This window comes from Ornithorhynchus anatinus, chromosome 6 (genome assembly GCF_004115215.2).
Source record: "Ornithorhynchus anatinus isolate Pmale09 chromosome 6, mOrnAna1.pri.v4, whole genome shotgun sequence".
NCBI classification, from domain to species: domain Eukaryota; kingdom Metazoa; phylum Chordata; class Mammalia; order Monotremata; family Ornithorhynchidae; genus Ornithorhynchus; species Ornithorhynchus anatinus.
Window position 1 is genome coordinate 41,880,146 of NC_041733.1, and position 23,956 is coordinate 41,904,101.

At 51.6% G+C, this 23,956-nt stretch overlaps 1 protein-coding gene across 6 annotated transcripts in view; it reads left to right on the plus strand.

The window, feature by feature from the left end:
- The window catches only part of PAK3 (p21 (RAC1) activated kinase 3), a 161,630-nt gene that overhangs the window by 65,933 nt on the left and 71,741 nt on the right, over nt 1-23,956 (plus strand). Inside the window, exon 1 of one of the 6 annotated variants that reach the window (XM_039912375.1) lies at nt 5,437-5,525. The exons of 3 other annotated variants lie outside the window; for them this stretch is intronic. The gene's annotated coding sequence lies outside the window, so the exon portion shown is untranslated. Of the gene's footprint in view, nt 1-5,436; nt 5,526-5,800; nt 5,820-17,258; nt 17,280-23,956 lie in introns of those variants that run through there. 2 more of the 6 variants (XM_039912376.1, XM_039912377.1) reach the window with 2 other exon arrangements.

Below are 23,956 nucleotides of genomic sequence, written 5' to 3' on the forward strand. Positions count from 1 at the left end.
CACTCAATAAATACTATTGATTGAATGAATGAATGCAAAACCCAGGCCTGCCTTCAAGTGGCAAGTGAAAGGGGCAGCTGATTCGGAGGCCACGGCGGAAAAGGTGGAAGTGGCTCGGAAGGGACACGGTGACCCTGGAACTGGGACCAGAGAGGTCAACACCCTCCCCTCCCACCTCCAACTGAAGAAGTATTGTAGATTCAATCATGGGTATTTATTGAGCGCTTTCTGGACCAGGCACTTGGGAGAGTATAATGTAATCGAATTCCGTTGTATTGTACTCTCCGAAATGCTTAGTACAGTGCTTTGCACATAGTAAGCACTCAGGAAATACCATTAATGGAATAGGGAGGCACGATTCCTCTCCTCAAGGAGCTTACAATTTAATTGGGTCCCCTTCCCCCTTACACTGTGCATCTGACCGGATTATCTTGAATCTACCCAAACGGCTTAGTACATTGCTTGGCACAGAGTAAGCAATTAGCAAATACAGTTATTATTAGAGGTTCAAGTGGACTTCCATATGACACCATGTGACAACACTGTGTGCCCTGCCTCAGTACTGTGCTTATGATTCAGTCCCTGCCCTGCCCTACAAGAGCTTACAGTCTAACAGGCCCAGCATTATTTACAAATAAACAGCCCGGGGCAAAGATGCACCGATTTAGCTGTAATGGCCAGAGTACAGAAAGATGAATAACTGAATAAATAAGTTGAATATTCAAATCAATAAGCATCAAAGGGCTAAGGATGGCTAATGGGATGACATGGCCTGAGGCGGTGGAGCTTAATCGGGAGTTGAGATTTCGGGCAGGCTGTGAAGATGGGGAAAGCTGTGGTCTGGGATATTGGAGCAAGGGGCTGGAGGTGGGAGAGTTGAGAATAAGTGACAGGGAGAAGGTGAGTTAGGAAGGAGTTGAAATCTTCCCAGTCCCCTGGTGAACGACTCGACGGAACTCTGCGTTCCAGGACTCATCTGAAATTTCATCTCCAAATGTCCCCCAATTAATTCCCAACATCCCAGGTTGTACCAACTCACCACTCATCTCAACTGATTATTTGTAAATAGTAACAAACATATCCTTTATTAAGTCCTTCCCATGTGCCAGGCCCTGTACTAAGCACTGGAGGAGTCACAAGATGTGCAGATTGGGCACACGTTTCTTTTTGACTTTTTTTGTTGTGATTTATTAGGCACTTACTACATGGTAGTAGTGCCACGTAATAGATACAAACTCATCAGTCGATGTCCCACATGGGGCTCCCAGTGTAAACTTCACTTTTACAGATGAGGTAACTGAGGCCCGGAGAAGTGAAATGACTTGCCCAAGGTCACAGAGCAAATGGTGGAGTTGGAATTAGAACCCAGGTCCTTCTGATTCCCAGGCCTGGGCTATCTCCTCTAGGCCATGCTGCTTCTCCGGTGGATCTTCCCCATTAGAGAACAAGCTCCAGTGCTTACAACTGTGCTTGACTCATAATAAGTGCTTAACAAATACCATAAAAACTGTCTTCAATCTGTCATAACTTCCCAAGCACTTGTAATAATAATAATTATTTGTTTAGCGCTTACCATGGGCCAAGCACTGTTCTAAGCACCGGGGCAAATACAAGGTAATAAGACCGTCCCATGTGGTGCTCACAGTCTCAAGCCCCATTTGACAGATGAGGTAACTGAGGCACAGAGAAGTGAAGTGACTTGCCTAAGGTCACACAGCAGACAAGTGGCGGAGCCGGGATTAGAACCCACGACCTCTGACTCCTAAGCCCGGGCTCTTGCCACTAGACTGTGCTGTACATTGTACCCACTGGATGCTCAGGAAATAACATTAATTATAATAGTAGTAAGTGAAGTATTTGTTAAGCGCTTACTACCTGTCAGGCAGTGTTCTAAGTGCTGGGGTAGATACAAGATAATCGGGTTGGACAGAGTCCCTGTCGCACGTAGGGCTCCCATTCTTAATTCCCATTTTCCAGGTGAGGGACCTGAGGCCCATTCATTCATTCAATAGTATTTATTGAGCGCTTACTATGTGCAGAGCACTGTACTAAGCGCTTGGAATGTACAATTTGGCAACAGGGACAGTCCCTACCCACCGACGGGCTCACAGTCTAATCGGGGGAGACAGACCAGAGAAGTGACTTGCCCCAGGTCCGACAGCAGACAAGAGCAGGGATTAGAACCCAGGTCCTCCTGACTCCCAGGCCCGTGGTCTCTCCACTAGACCACCCTGCCTAGCTTCCTTTCGGAGTCAGGGGTCATGGGTTCGACTCCCGGCTCTGCCACTTGTCAGCTGTGTGACTGTGGGCAAGTCATTTAACTTCTCTGTGCCTCAGTTACCTCATCTTTAAAATGGGGATTAACTGTGAGCCTCACGTGGGACGACCTGATTACCCCGTATCTACCCCAGCGCTTAGAACAGTGCTCGGCACATAGTAAGCGCTTAACAAATACCGACATTATCCTTTCTGCTCGTCTCTGCTTCCCGCTCCACCTTGCCACACTCACCTTTTCCCCCTCGGCAGATTTGCAGGAAGCCAGCTGCTCTGCGAGCGAGCGGCACAGTGATTCATGTTGAGGATGGGGGCGGGGAGGCCGAGGCAGGTTCTTCTTAATTCCGGACCCGTGGGAGCCTGGGAAAACGCAATCATCTGCAGCCCGAACACTGAGAATTGAGCAACCCAGGAGATCCGTGGGAATGGGAGAGAGCGGGCCATGGTGGGAGAGCGGGAGAGGCCAAACTTGCCTCTGGCTGTTTTTGCGGTTGTGCTCAGTGGGTTGGGCATCGGTGCCACATCGCCTCCGAGGCCGGCTTAGGGTTGGCCTCCATCAGCCTGGCATGTCCCCGGCTTTCTCGTGATCTGTCGTCACCGGCCCTCATTTGGGAAATCTCTACCGGGAGGGTGTTTGGCTTGGCCCAGGGGATGGGGTTCGACTGACCTGGGGCTCCGTTTCGAGTCGGTGTCGGCTAGAGGAAGACGCACTGGTTGAGAGTCGTGAGAAATGAGTTCTGGGCTTCACCTCCACCACCTGCTGTCTAACTTTGGGCAAGTCACATTACGTCTCTGGACCTCAGTTTCCCCTGGCAGAGGATGAGGTGGTAATTTGGCAGGCGGGGGAATAAAATGAGAATAATAGTAATGATGGTATTTGTTAAGCACTTACTAAGCACTGGGGTAGATACGGAATAACCAGGTTGTCCCACATGGGGATCACAGTCTTCATCCCCGTTTTACAGATGAGGTAACTGAGGCACAGACAAGTTAAGTGGCTTGCCCAAGGTCACACAGCAGAGAACTGTGCAAGGGCTTAAGTTCTTAGGAAGAGAGGGGCTGGCGGAATCCTGGGGACGAGTCGAGGTGCTTCAATAGTAATTCAAGGAGCTGGTGGAAAGGATTACCCAAGCAAGTGATCTCTGGTGATCCAGACTGTGCTCTCACTGTGGGCAGGAACGTGTCTGCTGTTGGATTGTGCTCTTCCAAGCTCTTAGGACAGTGCTTTGCACACAGTAAGCGGTCGGTAAATATGGCAGTGAATGAATCTAGGGCCCGTGTCAGATGGAACCTGTGCATCAGCAACCTGCTTGAGACGGGGAGCTCAGGGTGTTTAGGTCAGCACAGGTTTGGCTTGCAGCTTCATACCCATGGGGCAAGCCCGCCCCGGCGTGCAGATTGCACGTATGTCTGCATGCGTGTTTGGGATGTGGACAGTGTATCCAAATCCTAGTAAACGGCTCTGTAGGAACTGGTGGTGGTGGTGTGTGTGTACGGGGGAGGGGGTCTTCGAATACCCCCTATTCCCACCCCCTCAATAGCAAGAAGATTTGGAGCGGTCGCTTCGAGTATAAGATCTTTCTCCCTCAGATAAAGAGGTCTGATGTCGCCCACCGGGTTTGTCCCGATGGAAAGCCAGGCCTGTCAGACCGGAGTCCATTTCAAAGAGGAAAAGCAGTGTGGCTTTTAGTGGAAAGAGCCCGGGCTTGGGAGTCAGAGGACGTGGGTTCTGATCCCGGCACCGCCACTCGTGAGCTGCGTGACCTTGGACAAGCCACTTAACGTCCCTGGGCCTCAGTTACTTCATTCAGTTGTATTTATTGAGTGCTTACTGTGTGCAGAGCACTGTACTAAGCGCTTGGAATGTACAATTTGTCAACAGATGTCTGGGGGACGATGACGACAAGGCAATCAGGTTGTCCCCGTGGGGCTCACAATCTTCATCCCCATTTTCCAGATGAGGTCACTGAGGCCCAGAGAAGTGAAGTGACTTAATGATGGTATTTGTTAAGCGCTTACTATGTGCAAAGCATTCTTCTAAGCGCTGGCGGGGGGCAGGGGGAGGGTGGATACAAGGTGATCAGGTTGTCCCACATGGGGCTCACAGTCTTCATCCCCATTTTACAGATGAGGTCACTGAGGCCCAGAGAAGTGAAGTGACTTAATAATAATAATGATGGTATTTGGTAAGCGCTTACTATGTGCCAAGCACTGTTCTAAATGGGAATTAACTGTGAGCCTCACGTGGGACAGCTTGATTATCCTGTATCTCCCCCAGCGCTTAGAACAGTGCTCTGCACATAGTAAGCGCTTAGCAAATACCAACATTATTATTATCTGTCAGACACTTACTATGTGCAAAGCACTGTTCTAAGCTCAGGGGGTGGGGGTGGGGGATACAGAGTGATCAGGTTGTCCCACGGGGGCCTCACAGGCCTCATCCCCCTTTTTACAGATGAGGCCACTGGGAAGTGAAGTGACTCGCTCAAGATTAGAACCCACGACCTCCGACTCCCAAGCCCGGGCTCTTTCCCCCGAGCCACGCTGCTGAACAAATGCCATTCTTATTGCTTATGATCATTTCAGCGTGGCTCGGGGGAAAGAGCCCGGGCTTTGGAGTCAGGGGTCATGACTTCGAATCCCAGCGCTGCCACTTGTCAGCTGTGCGACTGTGGGCAAGTCACTTAACTTCTCTGGGCCTCAAGTACCTCATCTGTAAAGAGTGGGGATGAAGACTGTGAGCCCCACGTGGGACAACCTGATTCCGCTGTGTCTACCCCAGCGCTTAGAACAGTGCTCGGCACAAAGTAAGCGCTTAACAAATACCAACATTATTATTATTATTAATTTCAGCCCCCCCCCCCCCTTGGGCTTTGGTGTGGCATCTCTCCTCCCTGTCCCTTCCCCTTTTTCCGGGGTGGGGGGGATGAGTTGGAGTCTCTGTCGTCTTTTTCTCCCCTCTGTCACCCTGGGTTGGAAACCAAAGCGGGGTCTGGGTGTGGGTCTGTCCTCCCCCCCGGTGTCCCCTGTTTTATTATGGGTTTATTATCTGGTGGCTGTGAGCCAATGAGCGGAGGCGGGGCCCGGTGACGTCACGGGCGAAGGACCGGCCCGCGGGCGGCGGCGGCGGCGGCGGCATCGGCGGCTCATCCCCGGCCGTCCGGACCCGCGCTGCCGACCGAGCGGCCCCCCCCGGGCCGAGGGCTACCGGGTGGGCGAGCGGGGGCGCAGGATGCCCGGGGCGACCCCAGGTAAAAAAAAAAAACAAACAAAAAACGCGGGGCCGGGGGAGGGGGGGGGGGGAAGGGGCGGCTCGCCCGCTTTGCGCTCCGCCGCCTGCCCTTCGCCGGCCCGGCCGCCTGGGGGCGGTGAGGAGCGCCGTGGCCCGAGGCGGGGGCGCGCATGCGCCGTGGGGCGGGGACGGGCCGCGCGCGCGCCCGAGGGAGGCCCGCTGCGGCCCCCCGAAGGAGGACCTGCCGCGTGCGTGCGTCTGTGCGTGCCCCCCGTGCGTGCGTGCGTGCCTGCGTCGGGCCGAAGCGGCCCTGGTAAGTGTGGCCACCCTGGCCTGCCCCCCCCCAGGACCAGACCTGCCCCCCGCCCCTCCTCTGCCCTCCCTCTTTGGCCATTCAGTCGCATTTATTATTAAAAGTATTAATATATCACAATTAAATTATATAATTCATATTCAGCGTGGTGGATATTCCTTTATATCAATTATATGGTTATATGGATATTGATTTTTGTTAATTCTATCACTAAATGATGATAATGATGGTATTTCTTAAGCCCTTACTAGTGGCAAGCACTGTTCTAAGCGCTGGGCTAGATGGTGACAATAATGATGGTGTTTCTTAAGCCCTTACTAGGTGGCAAGCACTCTTCTAAGCGCTGGGCTAGATGGTGACAATAATGATGGTGTTTCTTAAGCCCTTACTAGGTGGCAAGCACTCTTCTAAGCGCTGGGCTCGATAATAATAATGATGGTATTTGTTAAGCCCTTACTAGGTGGCAAGCACTGTTCGAAGCGCGGGGCTCGATAATAACAATAAGGATGGTATTTCATTCATTCATTCAGTAGTATTTATTGAGCGCTTACTAGGTGCAGAGCACTGTACATTTCTTAAGCCCTTACTAGGTGGCAAGCACTCTTCTAAGCGCTGGGCTAGATAATAGCAATAAGGATGGTATTTCGTAAGCCCTTACTAGGTGGCAAGCGCTGGGCTAGACAATAGCAATAATGATGGTATTTCTTAAGCCCTTACTAGGTGGCAAGCACTGTTCGAAGCTCTGGGCTCGATAATAACAATAATGATGGTATTTCTTAAGCCCTTAGTAGGTGGCAAGCACTGTTCTAAGCGCTGGGGGAGATAATGATGATGATATTTCTTAAGCGCTTACAAGGTGGCAAGGACTGTTCTAACCTTTGGGGTAGATAATACTAATAATTGTGGTTTTGTTAAGCGCCTACTATGTGGCAAGCACTGTTCTAAGCGCTGGGCTAGATAATAACAATAATGATGGTGTTTCTTAAGCCCTTACTGGGTGGCAAGCACTGTTCTAAGCGCTGAGGGAGATATTGATGATGGTATTTCTTAAGGGCTTACTAGGTCGCAAGGACTGTTCTAACCTCTGGCGTAGAAAATACTAATAATTATGGTATTTGTTAAGCGCCTACTATGTGGCAAGCACTGTTCTAAACGTCGGGCTAGATAATAATAATGATGGTATTTCTTAAGCCCTTACTAGGTGGCAAGCACTGTTCTAAACACTGGGCTAGATAATAACAATATTGATGGTATTTCTTAAGCCCTTATTATATGACAATCACTGTTCTAAACACTGGGCTAGATAATAATAATGATGGTATTTCTTAAGCCCTTACTAGGTGGCAAGCACTGTTGTAAGCACTGGGGGAGATGATGGTATTTGTTAAGCGCTTACTAGGTGGCAAGGACTGTTCTAACCTCTGGGTAGATAATACTAACAATTATGGTATTCGTTAAGCACCTACTATGTGGCAAGCACTGTTCTAACCTCTGGGGTAGATAATAACAATAATGATGGTGTTTGTTAAGCCCTTACTAGGCGGCAAGCACTGTTCTAAGCGCTGGGGGAGTTGGTGGTATTTGTTAAGTGCTTACTAGGTCGCAAGGACTGTTCTAACCTCTGGGGTAGATAATACTAATAATTATGGTATTTGTTAAGCATTTACTTGGGGGCAAGCACTGTTCTAAGCCCTGCGGGAGATAATGATGATGGTATTTGTTATGCCTGTACTATATGGCAAGCACTGTTCTAAGCGCTGGGGTAGATAATAATTATGGTATTTGTTAAGCGTTTACCATGTGGCAAGCACTCTTCTAAGCGCTGGGGTAGATAATAATGATGGCATTTGTTAAGCGCTTACTATGTGCAAAGCACTGTTCTAAGTGCTGGGGGCTATACAAGGTGATCAGGTTGTCCCACGTGGGGCTCACAGTCTTCATCCCCATTTTGCGGATGAGGTAACTGAGGCCCAGAGAAGTTGTCACTTGCCCAAGGTCACACGGCTGACAAGTGGCGGAGCCTGGATTAGAACCCACGACATCTGGCTCACAAGCCTGGGCTCTTTCCACCGAGCCATGCGGCTTTATTCTTGTACAAGCGCTTTATTGAGTGCTTACTGTGTGTAGAGCACTGGACGAAGTGCTTGGAAGGTACAATGCAGCGATAGAGACGATCCCCGTCCCAGGCGGAAGCCACAGGTCCTCAGGGGGCTTCCCCTCTAGGGCATCCCCTCCTCTTCATACTTATTGAATGCTGTGTGCAGGACACTGTACTAAACACTAGGGATTCCTCATCTGTTGCTGAATTGTACTTCCCAAGTGCTTAGTACAGTGCATTGCACACAGTAAGTGCTCAATAAATATGATTGAATGAAGGAATGAATGAATCTCCAGCCCCCCGCGCAGACTGTCCGTGACCTGTTGGACCCGAGGGGCTGAGTTCAGAGCCCTCTAGACTGTAAACTCATTGTGGGCAGGGAATGTGTCTCTTATATTGACCTCTCCCAAGTGCTTAGTACAGTGCTGTGTGCACAGTAAGTGCTCAAAAAATATGATTGACTCTGTTATATTGTACTCGCCCAAGCACTTAGTAAGGTGCTCTGCACACATTAAGTGCTCACATACAATTGACTGACTGTGTCTGTTATACTATTGTACTCTCCCAAGTGCTTAATACAGTGCTCTGCACACCTTAAGTGCTCAAACACAATTGACTGGCTGTTATACTGTTGAACTCTCCCAAGTGCTTACTACAGTGCTCAGCACAGAGTAAGAGCTCAGTAAATATGATTGAGTGACTGACAGTGTGGTGGGTTCAGTGCCCTCAGCCTCTGAGCCGAATTGTACATTCTAAGCGCTTAGTACAGTGCTCTGCACATAGTAAGCGCTCAATAAATACTATTGAATAAATGAATGGAAGCTGGGGGATGGCACAGCACTTTTCAGGCCGCTGGCTTCCGCTCTCCTCGCCCCTCCTCTCTTGCCAACGTATCCGGAGTAGAACTAATTGAGAAGGGGACTCTTCCTGTGGTTTGGGGGAGCCCCGATTTGTGGTCCCGGATATGAGATCTGGAAGTGTGCATCGTACCTAGGCCCAGAGAGGCCTGAAATGGGCGATGGGGAAGGGGCAGAGCTACTTGGGAACCCCAAGGCGTTGTCTTGGGGGCCGGCGGCTTCCCCCGGGAGTTGCAAATTCAACGTGCGAGGCGAGGGTCTGCGGCCCATCCGCGAGGGTCCCACCGTGAGGAAGGGAGGAGCGTCGGCCTTGGTTTTCCCGCGGCCCGCGCGACCCTGGTGATGAGCAGGGTCTGGGTGGCCGTCAGCTCCACGGTGCGGGCAAAGGGACTCCGGCCACAGGGATTCGGCCTCAGTAGAAACGTTCCTTCCCCATAAAGCTCAGGTCCCTTCGGCTCATGTGGCCCTTTTCCCATCGAAGCGGTGAAAACGGGAGGAGCCAAGAAGCCAGGTTGGGTAATGGGCAGATCCCCAAAGGAGGGGGAAATCACATGCGCCTCCAGAGGGGCAGCGTCTCCTCCTCTCCCACATCGCTGCCCGGTTTTGAATTGAGACTATTTCATTTCCCCTTTTGTGCTGGAAGTGGCATCAGGGACACTGTGGAGTAGGAAGGATTGAGAGAGCGGTCTTGGAGTCTGGGGTGGACGGCAGGAAACCGAGGCCTCGGAAAGATCCTGAGGTCTCACCCCACTCTGGGCAGGCTGGACCCCGAAAACTGCCTCAGGCAGGTGGATCAAAGGAGGATCAGAGGAGAGAAGCATGGGACGCAGTGGGAAGGAGGAGGAAAACCCTGGGAAAGGAAGAGAGAGTCAGGGAAGGGGTAGTAATAACTGTGGCATTTGTTTAGCATTTTTGTGTCAAGTACTCCACTAAGCAGCGGCGTAGGTACAAGATAATCAGAGAGGACTAGCAGTATCAATAGGAGGGGGAACAAGTATTAAATCTCCACTTTACGGATAAGGAAACCGAGGCTCTGAAGTTAGGGTCACATAGCCGGCAAGTGACAAATCCGGGATTCGATGGGAAGGGAGGTTAGCGGAGTCGGGAATCTGACAGCAAACTAAGCTAGGGTTGGCTACGGGAGAGCAGTGCAAGGACATTGGCTGGGGGGCTGGGGGAGGGAGCGTAGTGGAGACCTCCCCAGATCCCTAGGTTGTCCGACCTGAGTGGAATGTGGGGGGCAGGTCAGTACAGTGCTCTGCACATAGTAAGCGCTCAATAAATACGATTGAATGAATGAATGAGGCAGAAAGCAACAGTCCTCGTGATTTTCTTTTGTGAAACGACGGAGGCTGGAGACCAAGGACATCTAATGTTGCAACCTCCGCGACTCTCCGGCCGGGTCTCTTCCCTCGCCCCGCCTCTGTCTCCTCTCCAGCTTCTGCCGCGGTGTCTTCCTCTCTGCACAGTGCTCTGCCGGGGGACTGTTGTCTGGCAGTGGGACAGCACAGAAAGGAAGAGCTTCACATTGCGGTGGGAAAGGCACATGGGCCAGGACAGGACAGAGAAGTCTTTGCTTTCGGGGTGGGCGAGCCATCAGGAAGCCCAGCAAGGCTTGGGCGAAAGAGACCAGTCGAGTTTTGGCTGGTCTCTGCAGGTGGCTTAACAATAATAATAATAATAATGGTATTAAGCACTAACTGTGTACCAGCCACAATGCTAAGCACTGGGGCGGGTACAAGGAAATCATGTTGGACACGGTCCCTGTCCCACGAAGGGCTCACAGTCTCAATCCCCATTTTACAGATGAGGAAACTGAGGCCCAGAGAAGTGAAATGACTTGCCCGAGATCACGCAGTGGACTAGGGGTGAAGCCGGGATTAGAACCCTTGGCCTCGCTCTAGCCACTCCACCATGCTGCTTCTCTAAGTAAAGGACTGGTCTGGGATTTGAACCCGGGACCTCTTGCACCCTAGGCAAGAATCATACCCCTAGATCTTAGGCCACATACAGCAAATTGGGGGCTTCCCCTCTTCGAGGAGGACACGGAGGGGCCGGAGCTCTCTCTTGGGACGAGCCTCCCTTGCTGACAATTTCAGAATGCATCGTCTCCAAGGGGTTTTGCTCCTCTGGAGTCTTTTCATTCATTCAATCGTATTTATTGAGCGCTTACTGTGTGCAGAGCACCGTACTAAGCGCTTGGAATATGCAATTCGGCAGCAGATAGAGACAGTCCTTGCCCAGCAACCGGCTCACAGTCTAAACAGGGGAGACAGGCAACAAAACAAGTGGGCAGATTCTGGATTCTTTTACCCCTTTATCAGGATGGGGGCCAATTTCTCCAAAGGAAAGCTAAGGTAATATTAATAGCGGTAGTATAAGCACTCTCCATGTGCTGAACACTGGGAAAGGACAAGGTAATCAGATTTGATCCGGGTGAGCATAAACCGGGCAGGATTTGTGCAAAGTTCCCTAGCTTGGAAGTCAGGAAACCTGGGTCCCTGGGCCTTGGGAATGACACTTGATCTCTCTGAGCCTCACTTTCACAATATGTAAAGCAGGGAGACTCATTCTTGCCCCTCCTTGCCTTTCCAGACTGTAAGCCCAGTGTGGGCGGGGATTGTCTCTCTCTATTGCTGAATTGTACTTTCCAAGAGCTTAGTACAGGGCTCTGCACACAGTAAGCGCTCAATAAATACGATTGAATGAATGAGTGAGACAATTAATATGAAGGTGCTTTGAGTTCTTACTGAAAAAGCCTGTCTATCAACTTGATTGTCAGCTCTTAAAAATACGACTTGGGAATCGGGGAGGCCACTTGTCTCCAGACTGATCTCTGTCAATCAGTCATTCAGTCGTTACTATTTATTGAGGGCCATTTGGGTGCAGAGCATTGTGCTAAGAGCTTGGGAGAGTACAGTAGACATGCACAGCAGTAACATCCTTACTGCACATATTCATGTTTCAAGCTTTTGGGAATTTGTAATGGGTGTCGGTGCGATGGGAGAAGGGAGGAGCAGGGGAAGTTTCTAGAGCCTGAAGAAGGCAGTCCAGGCCCACAAATTTTATTTATATTAACGTCAGTCTCCCCCTCTAGATTGTGAGCTCGTTGCGGGCAGGGATGTGTCTGTTGCTCTGTTGTACTCTCCCAAGCGCTTAGTGAAGTGCTGTGCACCAGAGTAAGCACTTAATAACTACAACTGAATGAAAAAGGGGAACAAAGGGAGGGGGAGAGAATTCTTGCCCTTTTCTGAGGAGTGTGGTCCTGGCCCTGAGCCTCCTGTCTTCCTCAGTCCAAAAGGGTACATTGGTAATTAAAGAAGGTAGACGGTCTTCAAAGAGAATCCAACATATTTTAATCCGTGCATCTAAGAAACAGACTGTCTGCTCCTTGTCAGAGGTGGATTATGTGGTGTAAATTGTCCAACCCTGCTTTGTCTTCTCCTCCTCCCCCATTGCCTCATTGGCTGTGAAACTGCTCTCGTAATCGTAATAGTAGGGATAATTGCGGTATTTGTTAAGCACTTACTATATGCCAAGCCCTGGGGTAGATACGGGACGACCGGGCCGGACCCTGTCCATGTCCGACATGGGGCACTCCTTGTCCCAGTCCAAGAAAAGAGGAAAGAAGAGAAGATGAAATGAAAACTTCCCTGTAGCAGGTGTGGATTCCCGAGTCTCATCCCCATCTTGAATCATCGGGATGCTTTTCCAGACTCCTTAAGTCAGGAGTGGACAAAGCAGCGCCCAGTGGCCATGCCTGGCCCACCGCCACATTCAGCGAAAATAAAACTAAATTCAATAACATCATCACCCTTGGGGGCACCAGTATCAAGTTCATGTGGAGATAAACGAGGGAAGAAATAAGTAAATGTGTGAAGAAATACCACAAAGTTTCTTCATGCAATGAAGCCCCTAATCATTTTTTTGGGTAGGTGTCGTGTGTGGGTGGTGGCGGGGACATCCACTAGAGGGGCTGATGGCAGGGAATGGGCATCAGTCCGGGGATCTTCCAGGGCAGCCACGCTTGTGAGATTGTTGGGTTGAGCCGTGACAGAGACCCCTAAAACAGGACTCCCCTCTCTCTCCATCCTCCAGCCCCTCACTTTTGGCCCGGTGGCTGAGAGCCCTCCAGAGGAGATCTTTCCCTTCCCCAGCATGGTCTCTTTCTGACACAGTTCTAGTGGCTACCTCTCCCACCATTAGAGAAGCAGCGTAGCTTAGTGGAAAGAGCCCGGGCTTGGGAGTCAGAGGTCATGGGTTCGAATCCCCACGTCGCCACGTGTCAGCTCTGTGACTTTGGGCAAGTGGCTTAACTTCTCTGTGCCTCAGTTACCTCATCTGGAAATTGGGGATTAAGACTGAGCCCCACGTGGGACAACCCGATTACCTTGTATCTACCCCAGCTCTTAGAACATAGTAAGCATGTAACAAATACCATTATCATCATGATCAGCGCTTAGAACGGTGGTTGGCACATAGTAAGCACTTAACACACAGCATCATTATTATTGGCCATCTCTGTCCCTCTTCCCAAAGCTTCTGTCCCTAAATTGCAGCCAACACCCTCCCTCTCTGTTCATGGTAGCAATCGATCAGTGGTATTTATTGAGCACTTCTTGGATGTTGAGTACTGTCTACTAAGTGCCTGGGAGAATCCAGCGGAACAGAGCTAGTAGACATGTTCCCTGCTTATAGTATAGATTAGGAGACAGGCATTAAAATAAATGATGATACGCCCATAATGCTGTGAGTTGGATAAATCCAGGTGACGCAGAAGGGCGAGGGAGATGGGGAACGGAGGCTTTAGTCAGGGAAGGCTTCTCGGAGGAGATGGGATTTTAATTAGGCTTTGAAGGTGGGGAGAGTGATCGCCTGTCGGCTATGAAGGGGAGAAGGAGAGTTTTCTTGGCCTTTTCTGAGGAGTGTCGTCCTGGCCCCCAGCCTGCTGTCTTCCTCAGTCCAAAAGCAGAAGGAAAGAGGAGAGGCCTGGGGAGTTTTCGGTTGGCTCTTTCCGACTTTGACCTTCGTCTGTGGTTGGGCTTCCTGGAATTTCCCACAATTCAGTGTCACTTCTCCTTCTCAAATGATCTGGCCGAGGGCCCTGTTACCCCACCAGGGTGGGGGCTGGGATGTGTCATTTCAGAATCTCCCCTCCACCCTCCCGTGCCCACCTCGTTCTTTCTGAAGCGAGGGGAAGACTGGGAATGTGGGCCGGTGTGTGGGAGTCTGGGTGTGTAACGAAAACTCGCCCTGAGTTCATAATAATGACAATAATAATAATTATTGTATTTGTTAAGCACTTACTATATGCCGGGCACCGAACTAAGTGCTGGGGTAGATACAAAATGATCAGATTGCACTCAGTCCCTGTCCCATACAGGGCTCGCAGTCTTAATCCCCATTTTACAGATGAGGGATCTGAAGTCCAGAGAAGTGAAGTGATTTGCCCAAGGTCACGCAGCAGATAAATGACCGATCCGGGATTAGAGCGCAGGTCCTTCAGACTCCCAGGCCCGGGCTCTATCCACTAGCCCACGCTTCAAAGGTCTGACTTCTGGATTTCTCGCCAGGCCTGGCCTTCTTAGTGTCCACTGATCGGTTACTGGTGTTTATTGAGCACTTGCCGTGTGCAGAGCTCTGTACTCAACGCTTGGGAGAGGACAGATACAGTAGGGTCACTAGACACGATCCCTGCCTAGTGGTTGAAGGGCAGGGGTTTTCTGAGATGCCCCCAATTTGTCCGAGGTGGTTGCTGGTGCAGTCTTGAGGGGAACCCTTCTAGTCCACGCAAATGCCCTGCAGCTGGGCTTTACAAGTGAGGCTCATAAAAATAACTGTGGTATTTAAGTGCTTCCTATGTGCCAAGCACTGCGTTAAGCCCTGGGGTAGATATAAGGTAATAATGATGGCATTTGTTAAGCGCTTACTCTGTGCCAAGCACTGTTCTAATCACCGGGGTAGTTACCAGGTAATCAGGTTGTCCCACGTGGGGCTTACAGTCTTAATCCCCATTTTACGGATGAGGTAACTGAGGCACAGAGAAGTTAAGTGGCCTGTCTAAGGTCACACAGCAGACGAGTGGCGGAGGAAGATCAGAACCCACGTCCTCTGACGTCCAAGCCCGGGCTCTTTCAACTAAGCCACGCTGCTTCTCAAGATAATCGGGCCCCACCTGGGGCTCACCATCTAAGAACGGGGGAGAGCAGTTATTGAATCCCCATTTTGCAGGTGAGGGAGCTGAGGCCCAGAAAAATTAAGTGACCTGTCCAAGGTCACACGGCAAGACAACCTGACTTCCAGTTGGGGGTGTGTCCCTCGCTCTCATGCACACACGTGTACGAGTTTGGCCACCAGATCCAAGGTAATTAATTGGTTTAACTCTTCCGGGGACCCAGCCCTAGCCATCCACGAGTTGGGCGTCAACTCCAAGTTGCCCTTTGGACCGAAACCATCAAAGAACCACCCCATTCTACCACTAGCCCCCCTCCCCACCCCGAATCCAGCAGAGAGAAGATGGGAAGCCAGCCCGGACTCTATAGCCCCCGGACAAAGGGGGTCTTGGCAGCTTAGGAGGAAGGGCGGGCATGCCCGTGGGCGTGCATTGCCCGATGGGTGTGCGTCTGCTGCTTCTCCCCCTCGTGGGCCTGATGGAAGGGGCTGGGGGGCGGGGAAGGGGACGTCTCGCTCTCATCAGGAACCTATGGCCGCTCCCGTCCCCGCCTCCCCCAGCTCCGGGTTGAGGCTTGTCGAGCAGGCTGGCTCGGGTCTGGTTCCCACGCGGTCTCTGCCCGGCCCCGGGACCCGTCCAAGCCCCATCCGAGCCCGGGCCGGTGACTCAGAGAGCTGGCGGCGGTGGGGAGGAGAGGGGAGGGGAGGGCACAGCCTTATGCACTGGCACCTTCACGATAAACCCTCCGCTCTGTGGCAGCTGCGGGGGCTCTCCTTGAATCGGCGCCCGCTAGGATGGAGGCGGCGTGGGCGCCGGTGGTCCGAGCGCAGGAGGGATGGGGCTCTGTCGGGATGGCCGCAAGAGGGGCGAGGCTCCGGCACGGAGGCTGGGAGGGCGGCTAGTCCCCCACGTGTATCCGAGAGCTGGTGACTTGGGGCGCGGAGAAGGAAATTGCCCCAAAGCTGGGAAATTCAGATGTTATTCTTGTCCTTTCACATCTCCTTTTCTGCCGCCTCCTCCTCAGCAACCCCCACCCCAAATATAATCCCTCTTGAAGGCAGCCGTGGAGGATGCAGGGAGTACCCAGCGGATTACTTCCTTGGTACCAGATCCCGAAACGGGGAGCATTTTCCGGGAGTATGAGGGGTTGAGTGACTTGGGGAAGCAACGGCGTGGCCTAGGGGACGGATCACCTGCCTTCTAATCCCGGCTCCACCGCTTGCCCGCTGTGGCACTTCGTGGAAGTCACCTCACTTCTCTGGGCCTCAGTGACCTCCTCTGTAAGATGGGGATCAAGACCGTGATCCCCACTTGGAACAGGGATCGATTCGCTTGTATCCACTCCAGCGCTCAGTACGGGGCCTGGCACATAGTAAGCATTTAACAAATACGATAATTATTATCATTATTGACGGGATAGCGGCTGCCTTTCAGCGAGCTAGTATCTGGGGCCTTCCGTGGCTCCGCTGCTAGGAGTTACAGCAGCTTCTGGGGTGGACAGCCTAATTGAGGGGAAACTGTAGTTTGTGTCGACCGGCTGGAACTGGGGCAGGGACTGAAGAAGAACAAACTATCAGAGGGCAGTCCAGGCCTTCACCCAGAGGCAGGGGATCTCCCAGCCGGACCCTAGGTCAGGACACAGAAGCTGATGTCTCAGAGAGCCGCTTGCCTGCTGTGTGACCTTGGCCAAGGCACTTCACTTCTTTGTGCCTCAGTTCCCTCGTCTGTAATATGGGGATTAAAACCGTGAGCCCCACGTGGGCCAACCCGATTACCCTGTATCTACCCTGTGGATAGAGGGAAGATAGAGGATAGTGGAAAGAGCCCGGGCTTGGGAGTCAGAGGTCATGGGTTCGAATCCCCACTCCGCCGTTTGTCAGCTGTGTGACTTTGGGCAAGTCACTTAACTTCTCTGGGCCTCAATTCCCACATCTGTAAAATGGGGGTGAAAACTGTGAGCCCCACGTGGGGCGACCTGATTACCTCGTATCTACCCCAGCGCTTCGAACAGTGCTCGGCACATAGTAAGGGCTTAACAAATACCATCATCATTATTATTACCCCAGTACTTAGAACGGTGCTTGGCACATAGTAAGCGTTTAACAAATACCATCGTTTCCTCAGCGCTTAGGACATAGTGAGCACTTAACAAATAACATAAAGAAAGAGAGCACCTGGGGACCATGTAGTGATCACAGATGACCAGACTTTGGACTTCTCTTTCCCCTTCCTAGTTTTCCCAACCGGCCCGGCCTTCATCCGCCAGCGGGTTGCTGCGGAACAGCAGCCTTGGGGACCCTCTCCCCTACGTGCTTGTCCCAAAGGGGAAGAAGGTAGGCATGAGCTGGACCCGCCCCGCCGACTTGCGGTTAAATGGGGGTTGACGGGATGGCTACAGTGAGACTGGTGCTCCTTTGGTGTCTCGTTACTGCTGCTGCCGCTCCCCGGATCTCCCAGCAGGAACCCTCCCACCCCCCCACCCCCCACCCCCGTCCCGTGGGAAAAGCTTTGCCGCCAAGGTGATACGTTGCACCGGGAGGAACGAAAGCATTTATCGAGGGTCCACTGGATGCAGCACTCTGCACTAAGCAGTCAGGGCATACAAAGCAAGCAAGTGACGTAATCCCTGCCCACAGAGACCTGGCCCTTTCACCGGGAGGTAGACATGAAAGCATTTACCAAAAAGACTCATCGAAATAAGTAATTGAATGAGCCGTTTCCTCCGCCAGTCATCCCTGCCAGAGCCTCAGTGTGGGATTGGGTGTCACCTCTCTTCCTTGAGCACAGATAGAGCAGGCCCGTTGTGAAGCCGTGTGGGGGGCTGTCTGTCTGTCTGAACCCCGGGCAGCCCGGGATCACCGTGGTTGCCCCTTGCAGAGGCGAGGGCCGGGTAGCCCTGGGCAATAGCCAAGCTCACAGTTCCACGCTCCCATCGGCCTGTGAATATTTCAACGGCTGGAAAAGTGGTATACCGGCTCCCAATCAGTCAATCAATTAATGGTATTTGTTGAGTGCTTACTTATGGGCAGAGCACTGTACTAAGCATGGTGTAGTGGAGAGAGCCAGGAGCCTGGGAGTCAGAAGATCATGGGTCTAATCTCAGGTCCATCACTTGGCTGCTGTGTGACCTTGGGCGAGTAACTTGACTTCTCTGGTCCTCAGTTACCTCAGCTGTACAACGGGGATTGAGACTGTGAGCTCCACATGTGTCCAACCCCCTTTACTTGTATGCACCCCAGCGCTTAGCACAGGGTCTGGCAAATACTAAGTGCTTAACAAATACCACAGTTATTATTGTTATCATTATCTGTGTGTTTGTGTGTGTATGTGTGCGTGTGAACCTGGTCGGCCCAGGTTCACCTTGGCTGCCCCTTGCCAAACTCACGGTTTGGAGGCAGCCATTCCCATTGGCCTGGGAATATTTCAGCAGCTGGAGCGTGGTAGGCCAGCTCCCAATCTGTCAATCAGTGGTGTTTATTGAGTCCTTACTATGTGCAGAGTGCTGAACTAAGCGCTTGGGAGAATACAATGTAGCAGAATTAGCGGATGTTGAGGAATAGGAAGCCCCGTTTATTGATGCATCCCAAGGTCCCTCCTCCTGTGAGATTTTTCAGGGGTCGTGGTCATCGGTGTATAATAATAATAATAACAATAATTCATAATAATTGTGGGATTTGGTAAGCGCTTACTACACGCCGGGCACTGTACTAAGCGCTGAGGTGGAAAAAAGCAAATCGGGTTGGACACAGTGCCTGTCCCACGTGGGGCTCACGGCCTCAATCTCCATTTTACAGATAACTGAGGCAGAGAAGTGAAGTGACTTGTCCAAGGTCACACAGACAAGTGGCGGAGCCGGGATTAGAACCCATGGGCTTCTGACTCCCAGGCCCTTGCTGTATCCACTGTGCTATGGCGCTTCTCTTAATGCATCTCCAGTGGCTGCCCAGCCACTTCTATATCACACAGAAACTCCTTATCATTGGGTTTAAAGCATTCAGCTCGCCCCGTCCTACCTCACCTCACTGATTGCCCGCTACAGCCCAGCCCACACAATCCGCTCCTCTAGCGCCTCGCCACCTCATGATGGCATCAACAGTTCCCAGGAGCCACCCGCCCCAGGATTTACCATAAGGATCGAAACCAGGCCCCTGACCTTGGCACTGTTTTCTAGGAAAACAGAATCCCTGGTGGGGAGGGTAGTGGGGCCTCTGCCCGTCTTGGGAGGTGGGAACCGTGGTGTCTTGCCCTCCCTCCCCCGCCGGATTTGAGGCGAGGCTCATCTCGTTCCGAAAGCGGGTCTATCTCCCCGGGCTGCTGGCCGGAGGCCCCTTTGCTACATCGCTGACGTGGGCTCCGCTGATCGTAAAGAAACATTTTCTCTCCTGGACATCGGCTCGCCCGGTGACGTCTGTCGGCCCGTTCCCTTCCTCCTGGGGGAACTCGGTGTTGGCAAGTAGATTCATTTGTTTTACAAAAAGCGATGAGCTCTCTGACGCCAGGGCCCATCCTGTCCCAGCCATTTCCCTCATCTGCCCTTCCCCCGTGCCCGCCCCTTGCGGAACTGTCTTAGGGAGCGAAGGTGCCGCCAAAATTCCTTCTAAGACTGCGCCTTCCGTCCTACTGAGAATCCGTGCGTTGGCCGCAGGGCAGATGTGAAGACAATCAGTGGTCTTTATCGAGCACTCGTCGTGTGCCGAGCCCCGTACTAAGTGCTCAAGAGAGGATAATGCGGTAGAATTGATAGACACGATCTTGTCCCTCAAGGAGTGTACAGACATTTGACATGGCTCTGGATAGAGGCCCCGCGGAGACCATCTGCAGACCATCTTCTGGTCTCCTTACCTCACCGGAGGCCTGCTTTGCTTGGTCTGAAGCCAGGCAGCAAATGGTCACTGCCTTTCTCTGTTTTATAAAGCCGGCTGATGATAATCATAACGGTAATGATAATAACCGTGGTATTTGTCAAGCGCTTACTACGGGGTAAGCGCTGGAGTAGATGCAAGTTAATCACATCAGACACAGGTCTGAAGCAGCGTGGCTCAGTGGAAAGAGCATGGGCTTTGGAGTCAGAGGTCATGGGTTCAAATCCCGGCTCGGCCACTTGTCAGCTGTGTGACTTTGGGCAAGTCACTTAACTTCTCGGTGCCTCAGTTACCTCATCTGTAAAATGGGGATTAAGACTGTGAGCCCCACGTGGGGCAACCTGATTCCCCTGTGTCTACCCCAGCGCTTAGAACAGTGCTCAGCACATAGTAAGCGCTTAACAAATACCAACATTATTATTATTATTATTATAGGTCACACATGGGGCTCGCAGTCTAGGTATTGGATTCCCATTTTACAGATAAACCGAGGCCCAGAGAAGTGAAGCGACATGGCCAGGGTTGCCCATCAGGCAAGAGGTGTAGCCGGAACTAGAACTCGGGTCTCCTGGCTCCCGGTCCTGGACTGTTTTCCCTGGGCCAGGCTGAGGCTGAAACCCTGATGGTTAGTTAAGGATCATGTTTATATTGGCAAGTCCATTAGATAACAATAATAATAATAATGGTACTTGTGAACCGTTTACTATGTGCCAAGTACTGTTCTAAGCACTGGGGTAGAAACAAATTAATCGGGTTGGCCACGGTCCCTGTCCCGCATGGGACTCAAAGTCTTAATCCCCATTTTACAGATGAGGTAACTGAGAGGAAGCGAAGTGACTTGCCTGAGGTCACACAGAAAATGCAGTCATCCTGTGTTTGGGGGACCAGTCATCATCATCATCCTGCCATCTCTCTGCTGGCCGGTCGGTCCTGCGGCCAAGGCCCTCGGTGTCCCGTTGTCTGTGTGGCCTTCTGTCTGGCGGCGGGAGGTCCCTCGCTTTCCCTGTCCTGTTGTTGGTCCTGGGGGCCCTCCTCAGCCCTCCCCTCCATTGGCTAGTTAAAAAGAAAGTTCCAACAACCTCCTTTCATCCCGAGCAAAGCAGAGAAGCAGCATGGCCTGACGGGTAGAGCACGGCCCTGGGAGGCAAAGGGACCTGGGTTCTAATCCTGGCTCTGCCCCTTTTCTGCTGGGTGACCTTGGGCAAGTCACTTCACTTCTCTGGGCTTCAGGTCTACTCCTCTGTAAAATGGGGATTGAGGCCGTGACCCCCAGGTCGGACAGGGACTGTGTCCAAGCTCATTATCTCGTATCCACCTCAGCGCTTAGTACAGTGCCTGGCACATAGTAAGCACTTAACAAATACCATAAGCAGAAAAGAAGAGGACGGGGCCGGTTGCGCACCGCACGACCGGCCGCCTAGTGAGGCGTTTCTGCGGCACCTTAGTGTGAAAGAGAAGCGCCACAGCTTTGGCCATGCAATCCGGGGGATGAAATTCCAGCCCTGCCGATGCTCTAACAAATTAAACTGGCTCGCGGCGGCGACTCTGGAGGAAGTTCTCCATAGGGCCCAGCGGGGAAAGAGGACCGGTACCCGGCGGGAGCAGCGCTTCCCACAGGTGAGACCCTGGCCTCGGGGGGTGGGATTTTCCTTGGGCCATCTAGGAAGCACCGGGCCACCTTGGGGACTTACAGAGACGCCATCCCTGCCCCTCAGAAGCGTGCAGTCTAAAGAGGAAGATGGGCAGCCTGGCCGTGTGGAAAGAGGGCGTGACTCGGATCCAGGAAACCTGGGTTCTAATTGCGGCTCTGCCGCTTGCTTGCTGGATGACCTTGGACGAGTCATTTACTTTCTCCTTGCCTCATTTTCCTCATCTATAAAATGGGGATTCGATACCTGTGCTCCTTCCCATTTAGACTGTGAACTCTGTGGGGGACAGGCACCGGGTCAGACCTGATCTTATATTTATGCCAGTGCTTAGTCCATTGATCCACACATAGTAAGTCCTTAATAAATACCACCAGTACTGATACCCAGTCAACCAAAGGGACTTAGCACACAAGTTAAGTAACATATGATAATGACTATAATAATTATAGTAATTATGGTATTTGTGAAGCGCTTACAATGTGCCAAGCACTGTTCTAAACTCCGATGGGAGGTTAAAAATAAAAATGATGGAATAAAAGTTACATCAAGGGGAAAATAGGAAATCTTAGAAGTGATAATTGGCCTGGATGGTGGGTGATTGGCGAGGAAGCCAGCTGGGGTTAATCTGAGCAGGTAGTTTGGAACCTTTGAGTGTGAGAACTCTGGGCAGGCCAGTATAAGCCAACCCTGAGGTAAACGTTGGTGTGATTCAGGCAGAGACCTTCTGAGATGTAGGCCCAAGTGTGTCAGTCATCCTTATCCATCAATCAATCAATCCCACCATCATCATCAGTCTCTGCAGAGAATGTGCTGTGGGAAACCTGATTATCTTGTATCTATCCCAGTGCTTAGAACAGTGCTTGATAAGTGCCCTTATATTGCTCCAGGTGCTTAAGAAATGGCAAGGAAAGAAAAGGAATTAAGGCATAGAGCCTGCCCTTTGGAGCCAGTAATAATAATTAAGAGTAATTATGGTATAAAGTGCTTACTTGCAAATCAGGTTGGACACAGTCCCTGTCCCCTGTTAATTCCCATTCCCATTTTACAGATGAGGTAACTGAGGCACAGAGAACTGAAGTGACTTGCCTGAGGTCACCAGCAGACAAGTGGTAGAGCCAGGATTAGAACCATGACCTTGTGACTCCCAGGCCCTTGCCCTATCCACTGTACCCTACTGCTTTTTAGGCCTTGTGGGAGAGATAACCATGTCAGTGGATCAGGGAAAGAGTCCCTCTTGGGTCCTTTTTGTAGAGAAGCAACATAGCTCCGTGGAAAGAGCACAGCCCTTGGAGTCAGGAGACCCACCTTCTAATCTCCCGGCTCCACCACTTGCCTGCCTGTAGCCCTTGGGCAAGTCCCTTTATTTTTCTGTGCCTCAGTTTCTTCAACTCCTGAATGGGGATTCAAGACCGGTTCTCCCTCCCGCTTAGACTGGGAGCCCCATGTTGGATAGGGACCGTGTCCAATCATATTATCTTGTAACTACTCGCAGTGTTTAGTATAGTGCTCGGCACGTAAGAAGCCCTCCACGTAAAGCAGTGTTATTACTGTTATCACTTAGCCCCCCAAAGGGTTTGGAAGCTCTCCTTGGGCTCCACGTTGGGCCCGATTGAGAAGCAGCAAAGGCAACTAGATGGGTCAGTGTGGTTTCTGGAAGAGTTGCTCTAAACCAACCCAGATTTAGATGGACTTTCGGCACCCGGACTTGCCAGTACCCCTCTTTACATCAGAGGACTCTCTGGGGCCTCCAGAGGTCATTTAGTCTATGCCCCTGTCTTCAGACCATCAATGAGAGCTTTCTGGTCAGAGTCGTCCCCCGTCGTCCCCCTCCCCCCGTCCCCCGTCCCCCCCCCCCCCCCCCCGCTTCCTATCCTCTCCCCGCCCTCACTGCCGGTTCTTTTTCACGTCTAACCCTAATCTCTCTGGCCGCAATCCAGACCCACCCCTCTTGTCCCTTGGAAACTGAAAAGCCACCCTTTGACCCTTATGCCACATCCCCATCTTTGGTCTTTCGTTTCTTCTGCCTCCTCAGACTTTTAAACGAGTCACCTTCAGAACGGCAGCTGGGTGACTGTGTGGAGGGGAATTGTGCGAAAACCCCCAGCTGGTCTGTCTTGTTTAGTGCAGCTGGATATAATGGCTCCTTTTGACTTCTTTGGAAAGAGAGGGGGGCTGAAGTGACCCTATTCAGGCTGAGCTGCTGCCTATTAGCTCGAGGACAAGCCGCACCTGCCCTCAGGAAGAAATCTATCCACGCAAAGGCTTCAGGTTTTAGAGGTCTAAATGTATACTTTGGCGTTAGCGATTCAGTATTTCAAGCTCCTGCCACCCGCAACTATCTAGGTAACCAAAGCCAGGTTATTTTCAGTGCAGTGGGCTAAATTAATCTAGATAAATTAGAATCAGCCCAGAGGGGTGATTTCTGTTATTTACTCTGCTACATTGCGAGCAAAGTAGAGGTAGGCAGAGAGTGAAAAGTGACCTGTGCTAGGCAGTGGA